The 26725-nt window shown below is 42.0% G+C and overlaps 1 long non-coding RNA gene across 1 annotated transcript; it reads left to right on the plus strand.

The window, feature by feature from the left end:
- Positions 1 to 217: 217 nt before the first annotated feature.
- On the plus strand, positions 218 to 26723 carry LOC144679581 (uncharacterized). The gene is made up of 3 exons (XR_013576371.1): positions 218 to 320; positions 22866 to 22956; positions 26602 to 26723. It is a non-coding gene; the product is annotated as an uncharacterized LOC144679581 (long non-coding RNA).
- Positions 26724 to 26725: the final 2 nt, after the last annotated feature.

Consider the following 26725-nt stretch of genomic DNA (forward strand, 5'->3'; position numbering starts at 1 on the left):
CTCTAGCTGTCAATCACCGGGCCCGGCCCATCCTCATTGGAGACTTCAGTTGTCAATCACCGGGCCCGGCCCATCCTCATTGGAGACATCAGTTGTCAATCACCGGGCCCGGCCCATCCTCATTGGAGGCTTCAGTTGTCAATCACCGGGCCCCGAGTTGAGCCGCGGCTCCCGCGCCTTCCAGCGGCAGCGTCTTTACAGTCACCGCCTGGGGGCTGGCACCGACACCGGGACGGTGCAATCCGCCTGGTTACAATCGGCGGAAGAGGCTGGTGGCAGAGAAACTGAGCAAAGGATTTTTCTCCCAATGCAATCACTGGGTACGGTAACGGGAAAGTCTATTTTTTGCCACCTACATTATTATTGATAGTGCAAAGCTTAAAACAGTCCTGTGCTTGGAAATGTTCCTGCTGCAAAAATCATAGTTTGCACTGTGAAGAACCATCTTGCAAAATGAAAGAGCAAGGGGAAAGAAACCAAGGAGCAGATCATTTCTGTCTCGTTGGGATTTAAAATCCTATGGAAGTCTTTTTGACTTTTGCGTTTTGGAAATAAAAAAATAGCATTTGTCTAACGCCTTTCCCGATCATAGGACTTCCCGACGCGCTTTGCCGCCAATGAAATACAAATACATATCAAATTAGGGAAACCACCATCTGCAGAGATGGCACTTTTAGAATGTACGTCAAATATTATCAGTGTTAAAAGGTACAGTCCAGTTCACCCTGAATCAGAAATTTCCTTTTCGTTTAATACAGAGTGGAGGCTATAAGGCACAGTATTACAAAACCAGTATTCTTTCTCCTTGCTCCTCCTTGGAGGTGAAGATGACCATGTCCATCATCTGAGGTGTTATGTAGGTGACTGCTAAGGCCGACCTGGGCCTGGAAGGCTTCTGCTGCAAATAGGGCAGGATACAGGAGACAACTGAGTTGGCTGCCGGTGCATACACGATGGGCCGAATGGCCTCCTGCACCGTAATAACTCTGATTCTGAGTTTTGGATGAGTTGTTGGCTGGAGATTTCCTCTTTGCCTCTGATACGCACTTGCTTCTGAAGGAGGCTGCACCATTTTTTATTTGGTTGCACCTGGTGCAATGATCCTGGGCGAGCTAATCCCAAACCTTGAAGTAGATATCAGAACTCTTAAGTGACGCCTTCAGAGTGTCCTTGTAGTGCTTCCTTTGAATGCTGGGAGAGCGCACTCAAGACTTAAGCTCTCCATAGAAGATTTGCTTTAGTAAGTGAGTGTCAGACATTCTGGCTACATGACCAGCCCAACTTGGTCGTAACTGTCTCAACTAATTGGAACACATATATATTTTCTAGTAGAGTGGCATTGTGCATTGTTGAAAGGAAAATGAACATATAGGAGAAATACTTAGGACACTGTCTTTTTATACTGATGGATATTTCTACAGCTTTAAGTTTCAGTTGGATGACTGATCCTTGTGTTGGTTCTCTTTCTGCTGTATCACAATGCTCTGATGAAAGATGCAGAACTGAAATGTTAACTCTGTTCCTATCTCAAGTCTACAGATGCTGCTCAACCAGCTGAGTGTTTCCAGCATTTTCTGTTCTTATTTCACACTGCACTGTTTACCCAGTGTTATATCTTGTGGTTCCTAGAAGTTCAAAATAATTACACTTGTAGACTCAAATTCTAGAGCTTCATTGAATGTATTCCTCAAATATCAGAACCATGTGCTGTGGAGTGATACATTTAGTTCGATACACAGACTGTAGTGCAGTAGTGAGTGATGGGATGCTTATGTAGGAATAGACATGAACATATAGTTCCTAAATCATAATAGAATAATCTAACAATATAACATCCCTCTTTAAAGAAAAGTTTCTATATATCAATATAACTTCCAATCATTAACTTTTTTTCTATTATGTCTAAACTATGTGTAAACTAAATAAGAATCAACTTTTATAATTAAATTGAACACCTTAACAGTCTTTTAAAGCTTGTTTAATTTTCTCAAAAACATTATTTGTGACTTTGCTTATGTGGTAGAATGTTGTGCCTCTTCTGAGCTGAAGTAGCACACAAGAGTCAGCCTTTGGCCTTGCTTCTCCTTGAGCTCTGTGTTTCGATTCTGTAGCTTATGTTTCTCTTCCAACCACTCTATATGCCTGTCTTCCACTGGATTTTCAGCTTCCTGCTGTACCTGTTCTGTTTGGCTTCTTGCATTTCGTATTTCCTCTTTTAAATGGTCCAACATATGTACAAACATACAAATTAGGAGCAGGAGTAGGTCTTTTGGCCCCATGAGCCTGCTGCACCATTCATTAAGATCATGGCTGATCTGATTGTGGTCTTAACTCCAGATTCAGCCTACCCCTGATAATCTTTCACTCCCCTGTAGGCAAGAATCTATCTACCTCTGCCTTAAAAATATTTATTGACCCTGCTTCCACTGCTGTCTGAGGAAGAAAGTTCCAAAGATTCATGATCCTCTGGAGAGAGAGGATTTCTTCACATCTCCATATCATATAGATGACCCCTTATTTTTAAACTGTGTCCACTAGTTTGAGTCTCTCCAACAAGGGGAAACATCCTTTTAACATCCACCCTGTCAAGTCCCCTCAGGATATGTTTCAATAAGATCACTTCTTAATTGTCTGAACTCCAATGGACACAGGCCCAGCCTGTCCAACCTTTCCTTTTAAAGTAACCCTCCCTTCCTCCCCATCCCAGGTATCAGTAGCGTGAATCTTCTCTGAACTGCTTCTAACACATTTATATCCTTTCTTAAATAAGGAGACCAAAACTGTACATAGTACTTTAAATCTTGTCTCACCAACGCCCTGTGCAACTGTAGCAAAACAAACCTACTTTTATATTCCATTCCCCTTGCAATAAACGTCAACATTCCATTTGCCTTTCTAAACACTTGCTGTACCTGCATTCTAATTTTTCCTGATTCATTAACGAGCCAGATCCCTCTGTACATCAGATTTCTGCAATCTCTCTCCGTTTAAACAATATTCTGCTTTCCTATTCTTCCTGTCAAAGCGGACAAACTCACATTTTCCCACTTTGTACTCCATCTGCCGAATTTTTGCCCACTTAACTTATCTATGTCTCTTTGTAGACTCCTCATGTCCTCTTCACAACTTACTTTCCTACCTATCTTTGTGTCATCAACAAATTTAACAACCATACATTCTGTCCCTTCATCCAAGTCATTGATATAAATTGTAAATAGTTGGGGCATTGGCACTGATCCCTGTGGCACTCCACTTGTCACATCTTGCCAATCTGAAAATGACCCATTTATGCCTACTTTCTGTTTCCTGTTAGCTAACCAATTCTCTATCCATGCTAATATGTTACACCCTACACGATGAGCTCTTATTTTGTGTAGTAATTTTTGATGTGGCACCTTAACAGATGTCTTCTGGAAATCTTGAGTACACCACATCCAGAGGTTCCCTTTTATCCATGTTGCTTGTTACTTCTTCAAAGAACTCCAATAAATTATTCAAACTTGATTTCCCATTCACAAAACCATATTAACTCTGCTTGATTGTATTCAGATTTTCTAAGTGCCTAACTATAATGTCCTTAATAATAGATTCCAACAATTTCCCAACAACAGATGTTAAGTAAACTGGCCTATAGTTTCCTGCTTTCTGCCTCCCCCTTTTGAATAGAAGGGTCAAATTCCCCAATCTAATAGGACCTTTCTAGAATTCAGGAAATTTTGGAAAATTAAAACCAATGCATCTATTGTCTCAGCAGCCACTTCTTTTAAGACCCGAGGTTCAAGTCCATCAGGCCCTGGGGACTTGTCAGCTTTTAGTTAATAGCTTTCTCAGTACCCTTTTCCTGGTGATTGTAATTGTTTTAAGTTCCTCCCTCTCTTTCACCACCTGATTCATAATTATTTCTGGGGTGCTATTTATATACTCTACAATGAATACAGATGCAAAATATCTATTCAACTCATCTGCCGTTTACTTATTTTCCATTATTAATTACCCATTCTCAGTCTCTAGAGGGCCAACATACTTTATTTATGCTTTTCCTTTTTAAATACCTGTAGAAACTCTTACTATCTGTTTATATATGTTTAGCCAGTTTTCTCTCGTACTCTTAATTTCTCCCTCCTTATTAATCTTTTAGTCATTCTTTGCTGTTCCTTATATTCTGGCCAACCTTCTGACCTGCCATTCATTTTTGTGGAATTATACACTTTTTCTTTCTATTTGACACTATCTTTAACTTCTCCAGTTAGCTACGAATGGTGTATCTTTCCCTTAGAGCCTTTCTTTCTCACTGGAATGTATATTTTCTGAGTGTTATGAAATATCTGCTTAAATGTCTGCCACTGCATCTCTACTGACCTATCCCTTAACCTAATTTCCAAGTTCACTTTAGCCAGCTCTGTCTTCATGCCATCATAATTGGCTTATTTAAGTTTAAAATACTAGTCTTAGATTCACTCCTCTCTCCCTCAAACAGGATGTGAAATTTAATCATAATATGATCATTGCTACCTAGGAGTGAGTTCACTATGAATTCATTAATTAATCTTGTCTCATTGCACTTTATTAGATCTAATATAGCCTGCTTTTGGTGCTAAAACATGCTGCTCTAAAAAAACTCCCAAAAACACACTATGAACTCATTGGCAAATGTAGCCTGGAGGATATGATTTGCCTAATCTATATTAGATTAAAGTCACCCATGATTATCGCTGTACCTTTCTCAGAAGCCCCCACTTTTTCTTCCTGTATACCCCGTCCTACAGTGTGGTTACTGTTAGGGGGTTATAAACCACTCCGACAAGTGATTTATTATTTACTATTTCTCATCTCTATCTAAACTGATTCTACATCTTGATCTCCAGAACTAAGGCCATTGCTCTCTATTGTACCAATGTTGTCCTAAATTAACAGAGCTACCCCTCCACCTTTTCCTAGGTTGCTGTCCTTCCTAAATGTCATGTACCCTTGAAGATTCAGGTCCCAGTCCTTGTCATCCTGCAGTGATGTCTCTGTAATGACTATCAAATCATACATATTGATTTCTATTTGTGCTGTCAATTCACCCATTTTGTTATGAATGCTACATTCAGATACCGAGCCTTTAGTTCTATCTTTTTGCTATTTTTGTAACCTCCAGCCATATCTGTTGGTGCACTCTTAGGTTTGTATACTCTGCCCTTCCTGCCATTCTCTGATCATCATTTCCCTTATTCCTACCTTGTTCTCTTGTGTTCTCTATTTAATTTATCACATGTCCCAAAAATTGATCCCTTGACCCATTATTTAGTTTAAAGCCCTCTCTACCACCCCAGTTAAATGACTCACCAAAACACTCGTACCAGCGGTACAGCTCCCAATTTCTCAGTACTGGTGCCAGTGCCCCATGAAGAAACCCATTTTTCCCACATCAATCTTTGAGTTAGGCATTTAACTCTAATCTGATTTACCCTATGCCAATTTGCTCGTGGCTCAGGTTCTGCTTTTTAATTTACACCCTAGTTGCTCATACTCCCTCAGCAGAACCTCTTTCCTAACTCTACCTATGTTGTGTTACCTATGTGGACCACAGTCACTGGATCCTCCCCCTCCCACTGCAAGTTCCTTTCCAGCCCATACCAAATGTCCCGAACCCTGACACTGGGTAGACAACATAGCCATCTGGACTCCCACTCTTGGCTGCAGAGAACTATCTACCCCCCGACTATACCGTCCCCAACTACCACTACATTCCTGTTAACACCCTCCGCTTGAATGACTTCCTGTGCCATGGTCAGTTTGCTCATCCACTCTTAAGCTACCGATTTTATCCACACAGGCTGCAAGAACCTTGAACATGTTAGACAATTGCAAAGGCTGAGGTTCCTCCACTTCTACCTCTGGGTCCCCATACCTGCCTCCCTCGCAATCACACCCTCCTTTCTCTGACCACTGACCCAAATCAGAAGACCCCATCCTAAGAGGTGTGACTGCCTCCTGGTATAAAGTGTCCAAGTAACTTTCCCCCTTCCAGATGCATCATGGCTCGGCCTCCAGCTCAATGACTCTGAGCCGAAGCTCCTCAAGCTGCAGTCACATACTGCAGATGTGGTTTCCCTGGATCACCCCAGGTTCCAGGAAGACCAACATTCTGCAGTCGCAACACAGCACCTCCCGCGCCATCTTTATTATGTGTTCATTAAATTATTTTATATTAATTTATAATTAATAAACACTGCTACTCCCAGTAACCTTTACTACTGCTATTAAACCTTAATACAATGAATAAAACTTTACAATTAATAATAAATTACACGAGTTTTGAAGATAATCAAGCAAAATATTTACCAACTGATCATTTATCTGTTTTTCTGTGATGTTACACTTTGATTTCTCTTAGAACGCGGCCACTCCGTTCTGGAGCCACAAACTGGGCTGGATTGGCTAGCTCTTCTGGGTGCTGCTGACTTCCTCTGAGTCCTCTTTTCACCCGCTCTTCTAGGTGGTGGTTACTGCCTCTGGATCTTCTTTTCGCCCATTCTTTTCCCTAAGCATTTCTTGCAAATTGTATTGGTCTTAAATAAATCATTTTCCAACTGTGAAGAAGTGTTCAGCTGCATCTGCAGTTCACTAATTTTGCTGTCTGAACTCAGAATGTCATTCTTTTCTTTTCCAAGTTATTCCATTTGGAGCACGTACTGTTGAAGTTTCAACCTGAGGTTCAGGATCTCCCTCTTGGATAAAAACAAAAAACTGCGGATGCTGGAAATCCAAAACAATGATGGAGGGGTGGAGATACCAGGCATAACTGGGGCCCATGCGGGTACCCATAGCCACACCTTTTATTTGGAGTGTTTTATTAAGGTGTGGCTATGGGTACCCGAATGGGCCCCAGCTATGCCTGTCTCTTTATGGAGTATGTGGAACATTCCTTGTTCCAGTCCTACTCCGGCCCCCTCCCACAACTCTTTCTCCGGTACATCGATGATTACTTTGGTGCTGCTTCCTGCTCTCGTCGGGACCTGGAAAAATTTATTAATTTTGCTTCCAATCTCCACCCCTCCATCATTTTCACATGGTCCATCTCTGACACTTCCCTTCCCATCCTTGACCTCTCTGTCTCAATTTCTGGTGATAGACTGTCCACCAATATCCATTACAAGCCTACCGACTCCCACAGCTACCTCGACAACAGCTCCTCACACCCTGCTTCCTGTAAGGACTCCATCCCATTCTCTCAGTTCCTTCGCCTCCGTCGCATCTGTTCTGATGATGCTACCTTCAAAAACAGTTCCTCTGACATGTCCTCCTCCTTCCTTAACCGAGGTTTTCCACCCACGGTAGTTGACAGGGCCCTCAACCGTGTCCGGCCCATCTCCCGCCCATCCGCCCTCACGCCTTCTCCTCCCTCCCTTAAACATGATAGGGTCTCCCTTGTCCTCACTTATCACCCCACCAGCCTCCGCATTCAAAGGATCATCCTCCGCCATTTCCAGCATGATGCCACCACCAAACACATCTTCCCTTCACCCCCCCTGGCGGCATTCCGTAGGGATCGTTCCCTCCGTGACACCCTGGTCCACTCCTCCATCACCCCCTACTCCTCAACCCCCTCCTACGGCACCTCCCCATGCGAACGCAAGATATGCAACACCTGCCCCTTCACTTCCTCTCTCCTCACAGTCCAAGGGCCCAAACACTCCTTTCAAGTGAAGCAGCATTTCACTTGCATTTCCCCTAACTTAGTCTACTGCATTCGTTGCTCCCAATGCGGTTTCCTCTACATTGGAGAGACCAAACGCAGACTGGGTGACCGCTTTGCAGAACACCTTCGGTCTGTCCGCAAGCATCACCCAGACCTCTCTGTTGCTTGCCATTTTAACACTCCACCCTGCTCTCTTACCCACATGTCTGTCCTTGGCTTGCTGCATTGTTCCAGTGAAACTCAACGCAAACTGGAGGAACAGCACCTCATCTTCCGACTAGGCACTTTACAGCCTTCCGGACTGAATATTGAGTTCAACAATTTTAGATCTTAAACTCCCTCCTCCATCCCCACCCCCTTTCCGTTTCTTCCCCCTCCTTTTTGTTTTTTCCAATAATTTATATAGATTTTTCTTTTCCCACCTATTTCCATTATTTTTAATGTATTCCACCGATCATTTATCTATACCTTTCATGCCCTTTTAGTCTTATTTCACCCCACCCCCACTAGAGCTACCTGTACCTTGCTTGTCCTGCTATCCATTCTTAATTAGCACATTCTTTTAGATAATATCACCACCTTCAACATCTCTTTGTTCTTTTGTCTGTGACATCTTTTGGTTATCTCCTCCTATCACTTCTTGCTTGTCCCAACAACCCGCCGCCGCCCCCCCCCCCCCCCACCCCACCTTATACCAGCTTATATTTCACCCCTCTCCTATTTTTACTTAGTTCTGTTGAAGGGTCATGAGGACTTGAAACGTCAACTGTACTCTTCTCCGCCGATGCTGCCAGACCTGCTGAGTTTTTCCAGGTATTTTTTATTTTTTGTCTCCCTCTTGGATGCCTCCTCTGCTAACTGTACAGCATGCAGTTTCTCTCCCAGATATTCTTTATCAACATAACACATTATGTCCTGTTTCCAGGTCAGCAACTTTATTCTCTCGACCTAACTTTTCATCTTGGAGAGCTGTAGGTTTCAAGAATTCTTTTTCTTTAGCTGCCTGAACTTTCCGAATTAGCTCTTTCCATTCCTGTCAAGAGCTCTTCATGTCTTTCAATATTGGCCTTGAGAATTTCAATATTTGGCTGCACCCCATTCATTTCACTTTGCATGTTGCCTCTCATACCGATGGAATTTACCCAATCTATAGGCTCTGTGACCCTGGCAATCCATTTCTTGCTTCTGAACGGCAAGTGCTTTTCAATGGGTGTATTACCGTCAAACTTCATTGATGCCTCCTTCATCTGATGGTTTACTGAGATCAGCTGCAGCTTTTTGCAACTGCTCAGCCCCAGGACATAGGACACATAGTTAATGTCTTTTTCTTTGTTTCCCTCTGATTTGGGTTGCTGCTAGCTGCTGAATCTCAGTTCCACCCTATGCCGTCAGCATGATGTTGTTTAGTTTCAAAATATCTTTCCTTGGGTAACCATTTTCCTTCAAATTTTCAGGAAGCATCTTCTGGTATAGTCTGAGGGGATGATTTACGCTGTGCTCCGGTATAAAGCTTCAGCTTCAGATTCATTTCTACCCTCTTTCTGATCTGAATGATTGTGTGAATTTCTTTTCTCTGGGAACTGTCATGTCCAGCCATTTCAAGCAGTTGTACGGCCTATGTCTATTGTGTCCACAAACTCATCGTCATCATCCAGGGTACGAATTTTTGGTTTCTTTTCTTTCTCATTCAACCTGTTGCTCTGTCTCTCATAACTTGTTTGCCATCTTCTTTCTTTGTTCTGCACATCTTTTCCCAGTGATTGGCCTTCCACAAGCTCTGCAGTTTGATCCATATGTGGGATATTTCATTCTGTCTGTGAACTCATGTGTTTGTCCACATCTCTTGCACATCTTTCTCCCTGTCTGGTGTGCATTCCTTTGTTGCTGTTTCACTGCATCAACCCTGCTCCCTTTCCCTTGACTCAACTGAAGGTTAACCGTTTCGGTAGTCAGCGTCTTCATCTTGTCTTCTTATGACTTAATGTGCTCTGGCAATGTCTATACCCTGAGATATTATGGGTTTGTCTTGTCCAATCAGAACATTTTGTACATCAGGGTGTGCAGAGCCCCAAATGAGCTGATCCACTAAGTTTTTATCCCTTTCCTTGAATTTACATTCATTTACATACATTGGCTGCATTCCTCAAGCTCATTAAAAATTATCAGCAGGCTCACTTTTTCCTGCTTCAGGCTTTGAAATTCATATCAGTTGATTTGATAGTTTGAACTTGGCTGGTGATGTGTGCTGAATTTCTCAAAAAAATTTCTGGGTTTTTACTATTGTCCTCACTGATTTCCCAGCTATTAAACAGATCAAATCCTTTCTCTCCTGCTCACAAAAGGATGCAGCTGACCCTTCACTATTGCCTTTTAGAAAACAACTGAATGACAATCTGCACTCTTTGATTAAAGTTCTTAAATGCCTCTACAACATCATTGGTCTCCCAATTCACCCTAGACTGGAGCTGTGTGCTCATTGCTGCTGGGGCAGTTTTTTCATTTTTACATAATTCACTGAGTTTTTTTCTCATTCTCTGGCATTAATTCAAGTTGATTTTTCTCAATCTAATTCAGAATTTATTTTGTTTATTATGCTTTGGTTTTACTTACAGACACCTGCTGCCAGCAGGTTTTGCCTTGTGTTTCCCAGAAGTTTGAAATAATCACACCTTTAGACTCAAATGCTGGACCTTTGTTAAATGTATTTCTCAGATCACACCATGTGCTGCAGGTCAGGCAACACCTATGGAGAGAAACAGGGTTAACATTTCAGGTCCATTACCTTTCATCAGAACTGAAGAAAGATAGAAATGTAAGAGTTTTCAAGCCAGTTATGGGGGAGAGAGCGGGAAATTGGAGTTGAGGTGGAAATGAGATCAGCCGTGATCGTATTGAGTGGTGGGGCAGGCTCGAGGGGCTGAATTGCCTACTCCTGCTCCTAGTTCTTATGTTCTTATGTTCTAAAAGGGGGGAGAGGCAGGAAGAACAAAAGGGAAGATCTGTGATGGGGTGGAAGGCAAGAGAGCTTAACTAACAAAAGATTCCATGATGCAAGAATTTTCAGAATCCTGTATGTTTGAATGCAGTCATCTATCATTCTTCTAAACTCCAGAGAACATGGACCCAATCTACTCAGCCTCTCATCATAGGACAACTCTCACCCATGGGACCAATGAAGTGAACCTATGCTTTACTGCTTCCAATGCAAGTATATTTGTCCTTAAATATGGAGACTAAAATTGTACACAGTATTCCGGGTGTGGTGTCACTGGTTGTAGCAAGATGTCTTTAATACTGTACTCCAGCCCCCTTGCAACAAGGGACAGAAAACATTAGTTGGAGTTGTCTATAGGCCTCCAAACAGCAGTGCTAAGGTAGGGGACGGCATTAAACAGGAAAATAGAGCTGCATATAACAAGGGTGCTACCATGATCATGGATGACTTTAATCTACATATAGACTGGGCAAACCAAGTTAGTAATAATATTGTGGCAGATGAATTCCTGGAGTGTGTATGAGATGGTTTTTATACCACTACGTCAAGGAATCAACTAGGGAACAGAGTATCCTAGATTTTGATATTGTGCAATGAGAAGGGGTTAATTAATAACCTTGTTGTGTGGGGTCCTTTTGGGAACAGTGACCATAACATGACAGAGTTCTACATTGGGATGGAGAGTGAAGCAGCCCGATCCAAAACAAGAGCCCTTAATCTAAACAAAGGAAACTACAAAAGTTTGAGGAGTAAGTTGGCCAAGATAGACTGGGGAACTTCATTAAAAGGCATGACGGTGGATAGGCAATGGCTAATATTTAAGGAATGAATGTATGCATTGCAACAGTTATAGATTCCTTTCTGGTCCAAAAACACAATGGAAAAAGTGGCCCAGCCATGGCTAACAAAAGAATTTAAAGATAGTAATATATCCAAAGAGGAGTCATATAAAGTTGCTAGAAAAAGTAGCAAGCCTGAAGATTGAGAGGAGTTTAGAATTCAGCAAAGGTGGACCAAGAGATTGATTAAGAGGGGAAAAATAAGAGTATGAGAGTAAACTTGCAAGGAACAAAAAAGCAGACTGTAAAAGCCTCTACGTATGTAAAAACAAAAATATTAGTGAAGACAAATGTAGGTCCCTTACTGTCTGAAATGGGAGAATTTATAATAGAGAACAAGGAAATGGCAGAGCAATTAATCAACTGCTTTAGTTCTGTCTTCACAGGGGAAGACACAAATAACTTCCCATAAATACTAGGGAACAACTGGTTTAGTTGAGGAGGAATTGAAGGAAATTGAAGAAGAAATTAATGGAACTGAAAGCCAATAAATCCCCAGTGCCTGATAACCTACATCCCAGGGTACTAAAGTTGGTGGCCATGGAAATAGTGGATGCGTTGGTTGTCACCTTCCAAAATTCTGTGGATTGTGGAACAGTCCCAGCAGATTGGAGGGTGGCAAAGGTAACCCTACTATTTAAAAAAGGAGGGAGCGAGAAAACACAGAATTACATTATAACATCCTGGAATAACATCGGAGTAGGGAAAATCCTAAAGTCAATTATAAAGGCTGTGATAACAGGACACGTAGAAAAGATCAGTGGGATTAGACAAAGTCAACATGGATTTATGAAAAGGAAATCATGTTTTACAAACCTGCTGGAGTTTTTTGAGGACGTAGCTAGCAGAATAGATAAGGGAAAACCAGTGGGTGAGGTGTATTTCGATTTTCAGAAAGTTTTTGTTAAAGTCCCACATGAGAGGTTAGTGTGCAAAATTAAAGCACATGGGTTGGCGTTAATATATTGGGATGGATTGAGAATTGGTTAGCAGACAAGACTAGAGTAGGAATAAATGGGTCTTTTTTGGAGTGGCAGGCGGTGACTGCAGGGATCAGTACTTGAACCCCATCTATTCACAAAATAGGTCCATCGTTTGCATGAGGGAACCATAGAGTCATAGAGGTCTACAGCACAGAAAAAGGCCCTTCAGCCCACCGAGTCTGCCGGTCAAACAAGTACCTAACTATTCTAATCCCCTTTTCCAGCACTAGGCCCATAGCCTTGTATGCCATGGCATTGCAAGTGCACATCCAAATACTTCTTAAATGTTATGAGGGTTTCTGCCTCTACCACCCTTTCAGACAGTGCGTTCCAGATTCCCACCACCCTCTGGGTGAAAAAATTCTTCCTCACATCCCCCTCTAAACCTCTTGCCCCTTACCTTAAATCTATGCCCCCTGGTTATTGATCCCTCCACCAAGGGGAAAAGTTCCTTCCTGTCTACCCTATCTATGCCCCTCATAATTTTATACACCTCAATCATGTCCCCCCTCAATTTTCTCTGCTCCAAGGAAAATAACCCAAGTATATCCAATCTCTCCTCATAACTAAAACTCTCCAGCCCAGGCAACATCCTGGTAAATCACCTCTGCACACTCTCTAGTGCAATCACATCCTTCCTATAATGCGGATTCCAGAACTGCACGTAATACTCTAGCTGTGGCCTAACCAGCATTTTATACGGTTCCAGCATAACCTCCCTGTTCTTATATTCTAAGCCTCGGCTAATAAAGGCAAGTATCCCATATGCCTTCTTAACCACCTTATCTACCTGTCCTGCTACCTTAAGGGACCAGTGGACATGCACACCAAGGTCCCTCTGATCTTTGGTACTTCCCAGGGTTCTACCATTCATTGTGTATTCCTGTGCCTTGTTTGTCCTGCCCAAGTGCATCACCTCACACTTATCTGGATTAAATTCCATTTGCCACTGACCAGCCTGTCTATATCCTCCTGTAATCTAAGGCTGTCCTCCTCACTATTTACCACCCCATCAATTTTCATGTCACCTGTGAACTTACTGATCAACCCTCCTACATTCAAGTCTAAATCATTTATTTATACCACAAACAGCAAGGGACCCAACACTGATCCCTGTGAAACCCTGCTGGACGCAGGCATCCAGTCACAAAGACACCACTCGACCATCACCCTCTGCTTCCTGCCACTCAGCCAATTCTGGATCAAATTTGTCAAATTGCCTTGGATCCCATTGGCCCTCACCTTCGTCATCAGTTTCCCATACAGGATCTTATCAAAAGCCTTGCTGAAGTCCAAGTAGACTACGTCAAATGTAATCCACACCTGGTCACCTCTTCGAAAAATTCAATCAAATTGGTCAGACATGCCCTCCCCTTAACAAAACCATGCTGACTGTCCTTGACTAACCCCTGACTCTCTAAGTGTAGATTAATCCTGTCCCTCAGAAATGCTTCCAGTAGTTTCTCCACCACTGAGGTTAGACTGACTAGCCTGCAGTTTCATGGTTTACCCCTCCCTCCTTGAATAACGGTACCACATTGGCTGTCCTCCAGTCCTCTGGCATCTCTACTGTGGCCAGAGAGGTATTGAAAATTATTGCCAGTGCCCCTGCTATCTCCTCCCTTGTCTCACTAAACAACCTGGGATACATTTCATCCGGGCCTGGAGATTTATCTACTTTTAAGCCTGCCCGAGCACTTAGAACCTCCTCTCTTTCTATGCTAATTTCTTTAATTATATCACAGTCCTTCTGCCTGATTTCCATTCCCACATTGTGCCTCTCACTTGTGAACATCGACACAAAGTATTCATTTAGAACCCTACCTACATCTTCCGGCTCCACACACAAATTATCACTGTGGTCCTTAATGGGCCCTACTCTTTCCCTAGTTATCCTCTTACTCTTAATGTACTTGTAAAATAACTTTGGATTTTCCTTTATTTTTCCTGCTAATGTTTATTCATGCCCCCTTTTTGCTCTCCTAATTTCCTTTTTAAGTTCCCCCCTACACATTCTATACTCCTCTAGGGCTTCCGCTGTTTTGAGTCCTCGGTATCTGCCATAAACTTCCCTTTATCTCTATATCCAATCCTGTATATCCCTCGATATCCAGAGTTCCCTGGATTTGTTGCTCCCATCCTTTATCTTTCCTGGAATATGTTGGCCCTGTACTCTCCCTATTTCCTTCTTGAATAAGCTCCATTGCTCTGATGCAGATTTACCTAAAAGTAGTTGCTCCCAGTCCACTCTGGCTAAATCATATCTGATCTTATTAAAATCGGCCTTCCCCAATTTAGAACTCTGATTTCTGGCCCATCCTTGTCCTTTTCCATAACAACCTTGAATCGAATGGAGTTATGATCACTGTCTGCAAAATGCTCTCCCACTGATACCTCTACCACTTGCCCGGCTTCATTCCCTAAAATTAAGTCCAGGACCGCCCCCTCTCTTGCCGGACCTTCTACGCACTGGCTTAAAAAGCTTTCGCGGATGCATTTTAAGAATTCTGCTCTCTCTAAACCTATCACACTATGACTAACCCAGTTAATGTTGGGGAAGTTGAAATCCCCCATTATTACTACCCTATTATTTTTACACTTCCCTGAAATTTGCCTACGTACCTGCTCTTCTATTTCTCTCTGACTGTTTGGGGGCCTATAGTACACTCCCAGCAATATGATTGCTCCTTTTTTGTTTTTCAGTTCTATCCACATGGCTTCATTTGAGGAGCCTTCTAAGATGTCATCCCTCCTTACTGCTGTAATTGATTCCTTGATCAATATTGCGATACCCCCTCCTTTTACCACCTCCCCTGTCTAGCCTGAAGACCCTACATCCTGGAATATTGAGCTGCCAATCCTGCCCCTCTCTCAACCATGTCTCTGTGACAGCAATGACAATGTGTTGTGTAATTCCATGTGTTAATTTGTGCCCTCAACTCATCTGCATTATTCGTCAGACTCCTTGCATTGAAGTAAATACCATCCAACCTTGCGAAACTCCCTTGTGCCTTAACTGGCCTATAATTTCTATGCTTTCCAGACTCACTTGCTCTCTCTTCTCATTTTGGCTATGCATCTCCCCCTGCTGAACCCCCTCTCAGGATCTCATCCCCCTGCCAAGTTAGTTTAAACCCTCTCCAACAGCACTAGCAAACCTCCCCACAAGGAACTAAATGTAATATTTCCAAGTTTGCTGACGATATAAAACGTGGTGGAAATGTCAGTGGTGAGGAGGATGTTAAGAGGCTTCAAGGCAACTTAGACAGAGGCGGATGCAGTATAATGTGGATAAGTGTGAAGTTATCCACTTCAGTAGGAAAAAGAGAATGGCAGAATATTTAAATGGTGATAGATTGGAAAACGTCGATGTACAAAGGGACCTGGGTGTCCTTGTACACCAATCACTGAAAGCAAGCATGCAGGTTCATCAAGCAATTAAGAAGGCAAATGGCATGTTGGCCTTCATTGTGAGAAAGCTTGAGTACAGGAGCAAGGGTGTCTTACTACAGCTATACAGGGCCTTGGTGAGATCACACCTGGAATATTGTGTGCAGTTTTTGTCTCCTTACCTAAGAAAGGATATACTTGCCATAAAGAGAGTGCAGCAAAGGTTAACCAGACTGATTCCTGGGATGACATGATTGTCAGGTGAGAGATTGGGCTAACTAGACCAGTATTCACTGGAGTTTAGAAAAATGAGAGAGGATTTCATTGAAATGTATAAATTTCTGACACGGCTAGACAGATTGGATGTAGGGATGATATTTCCTCTGGCTGGGTGGTCTAGAACAAGGAGTCACAGTGTCAGGATACGGAGTAGGCCATTTAGGACTGAGATGAGGAGAAACCTCTTCACTCAGAAGGTGGTGAATCTGTAGAATGCCCCACCACAGAAGGCTGTGGAGGCCAAGTCACTGAATATATTTAAGAAGAAAATATATACATTTCTGGACTCTAAAGGCATCAAGGGGTATGGGGAGAGAGCGGGGGTATGACATTGAGATTGAGGGTCAGCCACGATTATAGTGAATGGCGGAGCAGACTTGAAAGACCGAATGACCTGCTCCTGCTCCTATTTTCTGTTTCTGTACACCATTTGCCTTCCTAGTTGCTTGCTGTACCTAGATGTTAATTTTCTGCAACTTGCTGTACCAGAATACCCAAGTCACTCTGAACATGAACAATAACAAGTTTCACACCTTTTTTTAAAAAAAAAATCCGCTTTTCTATTCATATAATCAAAACAAATAACCTCACACTTCCCCATGTTATACTCCATCTGCCACCTTGTTGCCCACTCAGTTAACTTGTCCATATCTCTTTGCTGCCTCTTTGTGTCCTCCTCACAGTTTACATTCCCACTTAGCTTTGTATCATCTACAAACTTAGACGAAGAGACAGCGAGTAATGTATTTAAGTCATTATTATAGGTTGTAAATGGCTGAGACCCCACCACTGAACCTTGTGGCAGTCCATTAGTTATAACCTGCCAACTTGAAAATGCCCTGTTTATCCCTACTCTTTCCTTCCAATCCGTTGACCAATCCTCTTTCCGTCCTTATATATTACCCTCAACTCCACGAGCCTTCTGTTTTAACCTTTTGTGTGAAGCCTTTTGGAAATCTGAATATATTATATCTATTGATTTTCCTTTAACTTCATCCTCAAAAAATTCTTTAAAAATTCAATAAACACAATTTGCCTTTCAGAAAACAATGTTGACTTTGTCTAATCATACTGTGATTTTCTAGTGCATTGTGATCTCTCTTATAATAATAGATTCCAGCATTTTCTTGATGACTGATGTCAGGCTAACTATTCTGCAGTTCTCTGTTTTTTCTCTCTCCCTCCTTTTGTGAATAGCAGTGTTACATCTGCTAACTTCCAATCTGCTAGGACTGTACGTAGAATCTACGGAAGTTTGGAAAATCATAACCAGCACCTGCACTATCTCTGCCGTGGTTTCTTTTAGAACTCTAGGGTGTAGACCAAAAGGTTCTGAGAATTCGTCAAATTTTAGTCCCTTATGTTTCTCCGGTACGTTTTCTCTGCTGATTTTAATTACCTAAAGTTCCTCACTCTTCTTACCCTATGTTACTCTATTTCTGGTATGTACACTGTATCTTCTGCTGTGAAGGCAGGCACAGAATATTTGTTCAATGCCTTTGTCATTTCCTTATTCCCCATGATAACTTCTCCTCTCTCTGTCTCTAAGCTATTGCTCCTTTCTATATACTTTTAAAAGCTTTAACAATCTGTTTTTATATTCTTTTAACAACTTTTTGGTGGCCCTTCACTGGTATCTAAAACACTGTAGGCATGCCAGTATACTTTTCAACATTATAAATCTCTTCTTTTAATCTATCACTATCCTTAACCTCCTTAGTAAGCCACAAATGGATGTTACTTGCTGGCCTTTATATCTGGAGATCTAGGATACATACCCAGAGTACTGTGAGAAATTATGGTGACCAGACCTCAGGATATATTAATTTTAGAGGGAGTGCAATGCAGATTTACTAGAATACCTGGACTTCAAGGGTCAAGCAACAAGGAGCAATTAAACGAACTAGTGTTGTAATACCTGGAATTGAAGGTTAAGGGATGATTTGATCAAAGTTTTCCAGATATTGGAGAAACAGGGTAGACTGGGAGAAACTATTTCCCCTCTGACTAGGGGGCATAATCAAAAAATTAAGAGCCAGACCTTTCAGGAGTGAAACTGGAAAAAACCACACAAAAAGGATGATAGAAATTTGGAACTCTTTTCCGCAAAAGGTAATTGCTGCCAGGTCAATTGTTAATTTCAAAATTGAGATTGATGGAACTTGGCAGTCTAAGTTATGACAGGAGATGAGACAAAGGTGGGTATATGGCATTAGATTGCAGATCAGCCATGTTCTCATTGAATGGCAAAACACACGATGGCCCACTCGTTCTTTCAGAAAGGTCATGGACTAGAACTGTTAACACTTGCTTCTCTCTCCACAGATGCTGTCAGAGTTGCTGAGTAATTCCAGTCTTTTCAGCGTTTAGTTCAGATTTTCAGTATCTGCAAATTCGTATGCTGGCAGAAGGGAGGGACAGTGTAGGTCAAAATGGGGTTAATGGGAGAGGATATAAGCTGCCAATTGTTTGTTTCTGAGCTATAAAATTGCATATTAAGTACAGAAAACTAAAAATATGAACTTTCTGTGCATTATTTGACTTTATTTCCATGTCAATTGCATATTTTAAAGTGTTTGAATAGTAAACTTTTAAACTTTTTCAGAATTTGAATTATTTAGTGATTGAAGTTATTTGGCAATAAATGACACTTTTATTTTGTTGATTAATTTGTTATGTATGTTTGTATGTTTTCTTTAACTTAAAATCGACTTTGACATATAAGGAGCAGACTATTATGATATTGTGCAGTTCAGTGGCAGATCCTGTTGTATTCGATGTATCTTTAGATGTCTCGATGAGACCTTGAGAATTGTATGTTTAAACATGAACTGTTTATTGTTAATCTTTAACTATTTACAGATCCTAGGTTACTGTCATGCATGGAGCTGTTTCTCCATCCAGGCTGGTTCCAGAGTGTTCTCTCTAGACTGTTCGCTCAGTCTATTACCATGCGACTGTATATATCATACCATGGGTGGGGCTATTTTCCAGTCCCATGTTAACCCTGTTAGGAAATAGAGGTAGTTTAAGTAAGTTATATTTGTATTTGTGGGTGTTAGGAATAAGTTTTAGCTTTAATGTTTAAGTTTGATTTGTATTTTGTTTCTGTGTGTCAAGAAAAGGTCAAATTGAGTTTTCGTTTCGCTTTAAAAGGTGCCTGCATTTCTAATGAGAGTTCTACAATTGTTGCAACTAAATTAAATGAACATGAGTAGAGAAACTGGGCTGTTGCCAAGCAACAGGGGTCCAGAGAGGCAGGCCTTTCCCACAGACACACACATAACAAACTAGAAACAGCAGTTTGATTTTGAAGCTGTTTGAGTTCTGTTGGTTTTGAAGACAGCTGCCAGGAGAGACTGGAGTAAAGGGGACAGATACCAAGTTCCAAGCTAAAGAAAAGACCCCAAAATCCAGGGGAGTGGAACAGGAAAAAGTCCCAAGCAGACTTTCTAGTCAAAGGAAAGGCAGGAACCTGGAAAAGATCCTGATAAGTGAAGAGGGGCAGAGAGAAAGGCGTCAAGCTTCAGATTTCAAGAGACAAAAGCTGCAGAAAGCAGATTTAAAGTAAGAACAGCTTTTAAGAGGCCAGAAGGCCCAAAGAGACGACTGAAGGTCTGTTAGTCTTTGCTATGGGCATGTGAAGCAGTGGTACTGTTGACAGCCAAGTCATTGAGAGAGAGTGCGTGGAAGACAGCTTGATTGCATGTGGTGACCTCTCGGGGAGAAGAACATTGGAAGGAGAGTTTGAAATTCTGGAGGTGAATCCTTGCGGAAGAAAGAAAGCATTGGGTTGGGAGAAGATTCCAAAGCAAGTTCTTGGAGAGTGGAGATTGACAACCCTTGTGTGAAAGACGGAGTTCAGTGAGACTGGTTGGCTCACAGTGTGACAATTGTCAGGGGTGGTAGTTAAGGACAGACCCATGGCATCTGGCTGAGGTGGCATCTATCACTTGGTTTCAGAGTGTGGTGTGTCTGACCACAGGGTTGCCTATTGGTTTACATGGATCATGTACTTGCTGTGAACATTAAGAGTATAAGACAATTTTTATAATTTGCGTTATTCTTGTGGATCTGTATATATCTGTTAAGGTTTAGTTATGGGTGAAGGAGTATTGTAATATAATTCATCTTTTCTTGTTAAATAAATGTTTTATTCTTTTGTTAAAAGTTCATTGGCTGACTCTGGTAATTCTGTTCAGTGGCTACTCTCCACGTATGTAAACAAATAAACTATAAGTTAGGACCTATCAAGCTGGGTTCCACTCTTGGATCAGACTTGTCTAGGGATAAACTCAGCTGGGATCATAGTAACCCTTGCTGTGCCAAGCACCATTACATTACAATGGCATGCAGGTACATCATACGACAGATCCTTCTAGCTTTGGGAGCATTTGATTGTTACATTACATTTTGTTAGCCATGTTCTGAGAGTGTTTATTATGGTATTACATGCTGTAGAAAGTCCAAACGCAGTTATTTACTGCCATATACTGTGATTCCAGCTGTCACTTACCATTCCTATGGGCCAGTACAATGCTCTTTTAAACTGCCAGCTGCATGTACTACATTTTCAGGCCTTTCCTGTTTTGCACATTTCAGCCTCAGTATTTTAGATTTGTCGTTTTTATTTGTTCATGGCATGTGAGCATCACTGACAAGGCCAGCATATATTGCCCATCCCAAGATGATGGTGGTGAGCCACCTTCTCGAACTACTGCAATCCATGTCATTTAGGCACACCCACAGTGCTGTTATGAGGGTAGTTCCACAATTTTGACCCAGTGACAGTGAAGAAAAGGCGATATGGTTCCAAGTCAGAAAAGTGAGTGACTTGGAGGGGAACCTGCAAATGAAGCTGTTCCCATGCATCTTATGCCTTTGTTCTTCTAGGTGGTAGAGTTTGCCTGTTTGGAAGGTGATGTTGCAGGAGCCTTTGGCGAGTTGCTGCAGTGCATCTTGTAGATGGTATTACACTGCTGCCTCTGTGTGCTGGTGGTGGAGGTAGTCAGTGTTTTAGGTGATGTATGGAATGTTGATCAAACATGTTTCATTGCCCTGGGTGGTGTCGAGCTTCTTGAGTCTTGTTGGAGCTGCACTTGTGCAAGCAAGTGGCGAGTTTTCCATTACACACCTTGTAGGTGGAGGAGAGGTTTTGGGGAGTCGGAAGGTGAGTAACTTCCACAGAATTCCGAGCTTCTGTTGTCACAGTATTTATACATCAGGTCCAGTTCTGTTTCTGGTCAACAGTAACCCCCAGGATGTTGATGGCAGGGATTCAGCTGTGGTAATGCCGTTGAAAATTGTGGGGACATGATTGGGTTCTCTCTTGTTGGAGATGGTCATTGCCTGGCACTTGAGTGGCACAAAAGTCACTTGCTACTTAACAACCCAAGCTTGAATGTTGTCCAGGTCTTGCTGCATATGGGCACAGACTGCTTCAGTATCTGAGGCATTTTGAGTGATGCTAAACACTATGCAATCATCAACGAACAACCCCACTTTAGACTCCTGGCCTTATGTTGGTTGGAGAGTCATTGATGAAGCAGCTGAAAATGGTTGGTCCTAAGGTGCTACCATGAGGAACTCCTGCAGTAATGTCCTGGGGCTGAACTGATTTGTCTCCAACAACCCCGACTGCCTTCCTTTGTGCTAGGTATGACTCCAACCAGTGTACACTTTTCCCCCTGATTTAATTTTGCTTAGTGCCCTTGATGCGTCAGTCAAATGTTGCCCCCATGTCAAGGACACTCGCCTTCACCTCACCTATGGAATTAAGCTTTTTTTAAATCTATGTTTGACCAAGGCTGTGCTGAGGTCAGGAGCTGAGCGGCTCTGGTGGATTTCAAACTGAACCATTACCATTGCTGAAACCCCCACTATCAACATTCTGGGAGTTATTATTGCCCAGAAACTGAACTATGGTCTATGGTTCGATTAAGAATAAATTGGATAGATACATGGATGGGAGAGGTCTGGAGGGTTATGGACTAGGTGCAGATCAATGGGACTAGCGGAATAATATTTCGGCACAGACTAGAAGGGCCGAATGGCCTGTTTTCTGTGCTGTAGTGTTCTATGGTTCTATTAAGAATAAAAATACAATGGCTATGAGAGCAGGTCAAAGGCTAAGAGTATAATTTTAAAATGAAGCAAGGGTACTATTGAAGCAACAAGAGTAGGAAGGTTTAATTTTTCAGTGAAAGGCACATGGATAACCTCTAAAGATGTAATTGCATGCATGTAAGATAAATACATTCCCTAAACCAGCAAGCTCACACTCAACTCTAAATTGATCAGCAAACAACTTAGAAGTGACATAGTGAGAAAGAGTTAAAATGGTAAATGGCCAATATTTATCCTTCAGTCAACACCATTTAAAAATCTGATTATCTGGTCATTATCTTATTGCTATTTGTTGAACATACATTGGCTGATGGGTTTCCTACATTACAAAAGTAATTGCACTTCAAAAATATTTCATTGGTGTAAAGCACTTTGCAAAGTCCTATAGTTGTAAACAGTACTGTATAAATGCAACTTTTTTCAACAAATCTTGCATGCAGAAAGGTGAAAGAGCATAGGGATGAATGTAAGAAATTGCCAAAACATATTAAAAGCTGATAAATGAGGCAGGAAGAGACCTAAAAGAAAAACCTCAGCAGGTCTGACAGCATATTTTTACTTCTCTTTAGCTCTGAAGAAGAGTCGGACGGACTTGAAAACGTTAACTCTGTCTTTCTCTCTGTTGTGATATCTTTGATGAACGGACCACAGGAGACTCAGGTACAGGTTACGATCGTTTATTCGAGCAATTGCAAGGAGGGCACCATCTCAATACAGCTTGAAACAGTACTCTGCTAAGCTACAAGTGTTCACCATATTTATACATTATTGGTCACATACAAGAACATCCTCCAGATTCCGATCTTGTCAACATATAGGTTTACATTAAACAGACAAATCTCTGGTACAAAGGTACATGCATCATCTGACCCTACTTTCACCCAGGCAGAGACCTGCCTTCCTATCTAAGCTGGGACCATCTGTCCTTCCCCTATCTGTTGAAGAGCACACTTAATCTATGTTTTTGCCATCCTCTGACTCCAGTCTAACTCCCAGGACCTTGCTGGTGATTGCAAACCCTGAGGGTGTACAAAGTTTGAGAGTGTATAAGGTTCATCTGGTTTAACTGTTTAATTGTTGATACACTGATTTGCACTGGCCTGCCTATAGATTCTAATTTAAGTAATTCATTCCCTTATAATGAATTCTCCCTTACCATAAATTCCCATTTACTTTCTTCTCCCTAACACTCTCCACAGATGCTGTCAGACCTGCTGAGTTTTTCCAGCAATTTTTGTTTTTGTTTCAGATTTCCAGCATCCGCAGTATTTTGCTTTTATAAAAGTTTCACCACATTATTTCAGTGCCACATGAGCAAGATGGCATTCTGAGAAGAAATGAAAATCATGAAAATGCAAATGGTTTTGAAACTGAGAACGAGCACAAAATAGTAAATGAATGATTATTTCCTCCAAATATTCAGTAAGGATGACACAAATAACATAGTCTCCCTAAACAAAGGGACTCCAATTAAATTGGTAACTGCGATAGAAATGAGGTGAAAGTATGCAATAGGCTATCGGGCTCAAAACAGATATATTCCTGTGGATAGATGGCATTTATCCCAAGAGTTCTGAAATAGACTCAGTAAGAGGTTTGTGAAGCACTGATAATCATTATTAGAGATCATTGGACATTCAGGAGGCATCAGAAGATTGGGAATAATCTAATGTGGTGCCAATATTCAACAAGGGTGAGAAAACAGGTGCACACAAGTAAAGACTCTTTTGTTGTAAAATAATGGAATTGATGATCAGGAATGAAATTATATAGAATATACAGGCCATTTGGTCCAATAGACCCCTGTGGTATTTAAGCCTTATGTGAGCCTCCTCTCACCTTGCTTCATCTCACCCTATCAACATCTATTTCCTTCTCCGTCAGGACAACGGAGGCATCCATCAGGAGCAGACCAACCCTACACCCCCACCCTGGTTGCAATGTAGTTTTTTTTTAAATCTAGTTTTCCCTTAAATGTGTTTGAGGATTTCAGGATTATACAGCAAGGAACTTATGCCACAGTGTTGGAGTTATGAATCGCTAGAGAAGTTAGAAATATCCTTGAAGGCGGATAAGGTCTGTAGAACTGTCAAGCTATCTAGTTACTTAAATTGCCATCCCTTTAAAAATTGGAAAAAACAAATGCCTGCCTGTGTCTGTGAGAGTTGAAAAACTCAAGCTGTCAAGTTATTTAAATTGCCAGCCCTCTCAAATTTGAAAAACAAATTTGTCTTCCTGCAACTGTTTGTTTTTCACACCAAAGCGTATAACTTCACATTTATCCACGTTATTCTACATCTGCCACGTGTTTGCCCAGACACATAACTTATCTAAATCGCCCTGAAGCCTCCTTGCATCCTTCTCACAACTCACAACCCTGCCCAGTTTTGTATCATCAGCAAAGTAGGGGCCATAAGAGCCCATGGGGGTGGATGAGGGCATGAGGAGCTATTGGGGATGTGTGGGACATGAGTTGGCAAGTATGGGCATGGGGAGTGAATGAGAATGAGGTCTAGAAGGCCTAATGTTTAAAAACAACTGAGACAAAGTCCCAGAGAACTGAGGTAGGTCTTCTAAGCGGCCTGCTTTGGTACTCGGCTGCCTCTGTGGCCGCCTTTGATCTGAGTCCCGAGTGACAGGCCTGGCTCTGTCCTGCCATTCGGGTCACTTTTTCCCGAGATGGGTGTGGCAAGCTGGGAAATTTCTGGAAACCTCTGCTACCCAATTTGGGAACGAAAGCCCTGGCCACTGAGTGCGATGCCTCCTGGCTCATTAGTAAATCCACTACTATTTTAAATGAAACTGGGAGTAGAACTTGGGGAAACTGGTTCAAACTTGAGAAGTCTACTGTTAAGGCAAATAATCAGGTAAGTTCTCCTTCCTACAATGTGGAAGAGTCCAGATAGAGTAGTGGAGACGAAGACAATAGAATAATTTGAGAAAAAATTGAATGACACAAAGTTGGGTCACTGGAATCTCCCTGGATACTGGATCAAATGGGCCAAATGATCATCCTCATCCACAATTAACATGTAATCGTTAATGTTTATGTACACTATCCCAAGATAATTAATGTCCCCATTATAACTACTGTTTTTGTATTTCTCTGTAACTTCCTTGTAAATGTGCTCTATATCTTTCCCGTTATTTGGTGGCCTATAGAATACACCCAGTAGTGTAATGGTACCTCTAAAGTCTAATCAGAGTTCTGTCCTTGATCCCTATAGGTCATCCTCTTTGCCTAGCACTATAATATTTTCCTTAATCAAAACTGCCACCCCACCCCTTTTCTTTCCTTCCTTATCTTCCCTGAATACCTAGAATATTTAGCACCTAGTCCTGCACTTTTTTGGGCCAGGCCTCCATTATTGTCACAACGTCATATTCCGATGTGGCTATCTGCACCCGCCGCTCACCAACCATATTTACCACACTCCATATGTACACATTCATGCTTGTTTCTTTCCTAGCTCCCTAAAATCTGCCTGTCAGACCTCATCCCACTTTCTACCTATGCCATTGATATGAATGTCAGCCAAGACTGCTGACTGTTCACCCTCCTCCCTCAAAATGTTCTGCAGCCACTCAGTAACATCCTTGACCTTGGTAACAGAAGTGCAAAATACCTCTGTTGAAGGGTCATGAGGACTCGAAACGTCAACTCTTTTCTTCTCCGCCGATGCTGCCAGACCTGCTGAGTTTTTCCAGGTAATTCTGTTTTTGTTTTGTTTTGCAAAATACCATCTTGGATTCACATCTGCGGATGCAGAAATGACCGTCTTTCTGCTCCCCTAACAATTGATTTTGCCAATATTAGTGCTTTCTGAACCTTCCTGCTGCGTGCCACCACCACCACCCTGCCGCTCCCCCCTACTGCCGCCCAACCCCTGGACAGCTGAATCAGCCATGGTTCTATGGACTTGGGTCTGGTTGCACCCCCCCAGAGGAATCGTCAGTCTCACCAGTATTCAGTACTGAATACTGAATGGACAATGAGATGCACTCAGTAGACTCCTGTACCCCTTGTCTGGTCCTCCTTGACTGCCTGGCAGCCACCTATTCCCCTTCCACCTGCATACCCTTAAGCTGCTGGGTGAAAACATCCAGAAATGTGCTATGCATGAAACTTTCAACCTTGTGGATGCACCATAATGACACCAGCTGCTGCTCGCACTCTGAAACCCAGAGCTCAGCCTGCTCCATATTGAATTTTTCTATTCTTCCTACCAAAATGAATCACCTTACATTTCACTACATCTCCTACTTCCTCTCCAACTCACTTAATTTATCTATATCCCTTTGCAGACTCTTTGGGCGGAATTTTCCCATCCTGCCTGCGGCAAGTTTCGTGGTGGGAGTGGAGGATCTAGCGGGAGCCAAAAAATCTGAATTCTGCCAGCGCGGAAACAGTTTGCAATTCTCCCAATGA

This window comes from Cetorhinus maximus, chromosome 4 (assembly GCF_964194155.1).
Source record: "Cetorhinus maximus chromosome 4, sCetMax3.hap1.1, whole genome shotgun sequence".
Taxonomy (NCBI): Eukaryota; Metazoa; Chordata; class Chondrichthyes; order Lamniformes; family Cetorhinidae; genus Cetorhinus; species Cetorhinus maximus.